A 4,503-nucleotide genomic window follows, 5' to 3' on the forward strand; every position below is an offset into this window, starting at 1 on the left:
CCTGTTCCTCCCTGCAAAATGAAACTAAGCAAGGCCGTTTGGAATTCTCAAGTATGGCTTCCTTCCATTTCATAGAGTCCCAGAGAAAAGATTTTCTTATTTTTAAAAACGAACAGGTCATGTATAGGCAGATTAAACACAAACTCAAACCATTTAATCATTCAGTACTCAACAGTGTGGTACCAGGAAGCTGAAGTAAAAAGGCCTTGACCTGATTATGACACTCACGTGATAAATCACTCTGAGCAGAAGAGGATGCAAGAAAAGTATCAGAAAGTCTGCCTCCGCTGCCAGTGGCTTTGATCTCTGGGAAAGCGGATATTAGCGCAGACAGCAATTCATAGGTCCTGACTAGCCTACTCATACTGGTGACTGCAGTTTCCTGGTTGACACGAGCACAAAAAAGTCAATAAATGTTGAGGCGAGCTTTATAAAACCATCTTTTCAGAAAAGTTCAGTCGCAGAAAGGAAAATTGCTATGCTAGCCTGAAGACAAATATCTACAGATACTACGCTCTGGGTCCAGAGAGGAATCTTGATCACAGCATAGCAGGAAACACATTACCGTAGTCAAGATCTTTTGATGGGCAGCAGCAAATCAGTCCAAATGAAGACAAATGCATTCTTTTTTTTTTTTTTTTTTTTTTTTTTTTTTTTTTTTAACATTCTAGGTATACAGTATAGTTACATTCATCACTGGGATCTTGTACCTTTACATGACAGGTCTTGGTTTTCATATTTTCCCTTTGTCCCTGCCCTCCCTTCACCCCTCCTCCCCTCCCCATTTACAAATACTTTATTTCCATTTTTTTCATTTTCTCATATTTTTTCTTTTCCCTTATTTCCTTTCCCCTACCCTTCCTACTTTCCCTACACCTTTAGCCCTTTTCTTCCTATTTCACATTGTTAATTATCCCAAAAACGCATTCTTAACTGAAAAGATTTTCTTTCAGAATGCCACCAGCCAGGCTTCAGACAGCTGACTCCAAAAACTGAAGTTTGGTAGAAGTTCGGATTCCTAAACCACTTCTTTGAATCCCTCAACACTTGTCTTTTTTTTTCTGGACAGGTATTTGATATTTGGCCATGGTTTTCCTTTGTTCCTTTTGGCCAGAAATGCAAATGTGGTGTCACTAAAACATCTATAGTCGGGCTGCAGACATTGGTATGACAGGGAACTCAGGTGGCCACAGGTCCCAATTGTCCTGAGATAGTCCCTGTTTGTTTCTGTTGCTCTTGGGGGACATACAGTCCAGTGCATCTGCACTCTCCAAAGTCCCCAGTTGTGATAATGAATGATGGTCTCTTCCCCAGCACCAGGTACCATTTGTAGCAATGGACACACAGGAATCCTTTATTTTGGATAAGACAAAGGTCTGTGTTTCACATGTGGAACTGGGTCCAGGAGGAAGACAGATAAGGGGCCTCAGCTTGGCTCTTCTCTCCCCATAGGTGCTACAGACTGCATCCTGGAGAAGGTGAGGCCTAGGCCGCAGGGCCTCCCCTGACGAGGGCTCCTGTGAGATCTGGGAGAGAAAGGCACTTCCTGTTTCTGTGCAGACCACAGAGGAGCACCTGCTGGTCCCTAAGAAAAGCAGGGCCCAGTGGTTTGGAGGCTCCAGTCTCCACTTAGCCCTGACCAGACAGGAGACAGCACCAGAAGAGCCAAGCATCTTCCCGGGAGTCTCAGACAGCAGAGCAGGGACCTGTAGTGAGGCAGGCAAGGGCCAAGAGCCATTGAAAGTCAGGCCTTTGCATCAGCGTGCCTCATCCATGCCACCAGTGGGCAAGGCCTGAGAAAATGCAGCCTTCAGGTGGGTGAGCCTTCTGGGAAGACATGGCTCAAGAGCTGTGGTCATCTTTCTAGCCAGGTCCACTACTTCTGGGTTATGAGCACTCTGCTGTCAGCTATCCCTGAGTAGAGCCTCCCTTGGGGTGTTCTCTCCCCTATCAAATCAAAGCTGCTCCAGGACAGGGAGATCTTTGCCTCCCTTATAGAACTTAACCTCACTTTGCTCAGAGGCTACTCAGACAATCTTTGTTGAACGAATCAAAGAAAGATAATGATATACAGTGCATTTAATTCTCTAGCCAAATTGAAGGACTGACATTATAAAGGAAATGGGCTAATTGGCAAAACTTTCTGGTCGTTGGCATCCTGCTTTAGTCCAGGAAACACTGTTACTCTTGGTAACTCTGTTTGTGATTAAGATTTATTTAAAATGTTTTATTTTTAATTGGCACATAATAATTGTGCATGTTTATGAGATACAGTGTGACACTTCAATACATGAATACAAAGGAATAAAATCAGAGTAATTAACCTACCATCTCAAATGTTTATCAATTTCTTTTAGCTATTTTGAAATATGCAATCAATTATTATAAAGAGTAGTCATGCTACTGTGCTATGGAACACTAAAAGTAATTCCTCCTAACTCCAAAATCATCCTCTCTATCACCCCTTCGCAACCTCTGGTAACCACTATTCTAGTCTCTACTTATGTAAGATCAACTTACAGCTTCCACATATGAGTGAGAACATGCAGTATTTGTTTTTCTGTGCTTGGCTTATGTCACTTAAAATAATGTCCTCCAGGCAAACTCATCAAGAAACTAACAATAAAACTGTTGTATGACCCAGCAATCCCAGTACTGGATAAAATTCAAATGGAAAGGAAATTACTATGTTGAAGAAATCTCAGCATTTCTATGTTTACTGCAGCACTATTCACAAAAGCCAAGGTGTGGAATCAACCTAGGTGTCCATCAATAAATGAATGGATAAGGAAAAGGTGATCTAAATGCACAGTGGAGTATTATTCAGCCACATAAAAAAATGAAATTCTGTCATTTGTTGAGAGTCCCATCTTAACTATGATTTTTTTTCCCCTGAGGCAAAAATTTCTGTATCATACGATGAAGGTAGGCAAAGGTAAGATGCCTGAGAGAGAGTAAATCTTATTTAAAAAGATGTAGACTTGTGCTGAATGACTGGTTTGGAGCCCAAGCCTGCGTCCTCCATCAGGGGGCCATTCTGGCCAGAGGGCAAGGGATGCTAATCCTCAGCACCATGTTGGTCTAGAAAATGAACATCCATTATTGATATGCACTTCATTTATCTAACCACAAGATCCCAGCACATGTCGTTATCTTTGGGAGTCATCCTACCTTTCTTCAGTAAATATCTCTGTCAAGTTCAAACCTACCAGCCTTTGGTGGGCTCGGTGGAGCTAACATAATCTCTTCTCCCTTCCCTGGAGCTGTGAAGGTTTTGGGAATGGAGGACAAGATCTTCTTCTCTCCAGACTAAAACTCTGGGGGGCTTCCTTCTTTAAATTCTGAGTTTAAAGCCCAATTCCTCCACTTGACTAATTGTACGGTCTAGAGACAGTATTATCAATCTCAGGGAGTTACTGGGAAGATTAATTGGTGTAGTGGCACTGAAAACAAAATTGAAACACATAATTTTTAATAAATAAATGACTCAAACAACAATAGAAGCATTAAGTCCTAAATCAAGTGTGTATGAGGCCTATGTATGAGGAACAGTCCTAAGTTCTTAAATACATAGCACATTGTAGTTAAGTGAAGAGACTGGATGCAAATTAGGGTGTCAAGGCCTCCCAAGACTCTCCTTGCATTCCGACTGCTGCACCTGCCACAGACTGGATTATCGCTAGAGACAGCCGGGGAAGACTGAGGCCTCTTCATATAGTTCCCAGTTCTCTAAAGTAACAGGTACTCCTACAGTTACTGATTTTCTGGAATTTGATACATGATTTTCATACATGATTTTCTGGAATTTGAATACAGCTATAGCAGAGATTAGGCCAGAGTGGGGGCGGTTAGGGACCCTAGAATCTGAAATTTCATGAAGTCCTCCCCCAGAAACGCTTGTGTGCATTCTCAAAAGGTCCTGCTGAACTTTCTTAACTTTGCCTGCTTGAGCTCTTAAAGAAAACGCTGATTGTATGTTTTGAAATCCAAAAAAAGAAAAGGATGAGGACAGAGAGACCAATAGTTCTAGCCTTGGCCTCAGTCTCCCCTGGCACAGGCCCCGGGGGTGAGCTTGCCTCAGACTCCCAGCTGGGAAACACCACCCGCATTTATTTTCAGAGGTGGAAACTCGAGTCACAATTATCTCCTGTCACAGCAAATTAAAAGGCCAGGCTCACCCATCCCAGGAGCTGGGCAAGTGCAAGGGCCAAATGACAGGCTGGGGCTGGTGCATTTCCTTTAAAGGCATGGGCCACTCATGAAACACGCAAAATAAACAGAGACATAAAAGTCCATGGAAGAGGCCCACAAGTGAGAGCAAGAGTCTGTGCCAAGATCAGAGAGTGCATTTTTATTCCACGGGGAATTGAGGATTGTGGCAGAGAAAGCATTCAGATAAGTTTTGGTCTGTGCTTATGATAATGTGGTCTACATTCTCCCTCCCTCCCTCTCTCTCTGTCTCTCTCTCTCTCTCTCACACACACACGCACACACACACACACA

The sequence above is a fragment of the Fukomys damarensis genome, unplaced genomic scaffold (genome assembly GCF_012274545.1).
Source record: "Fukomys damarensis isolate Sample0158 unplaced genomic scaffold, DMR_v1.0_HiC HiC_scaffold_2, whole genome shotgun sequence".
Lineage (NCBI taxonomy): Eukaryota > Metazoa > Chordata > Mammalia > Rodentia > Bathyergidae > Fukomys > Fukomys damarensis.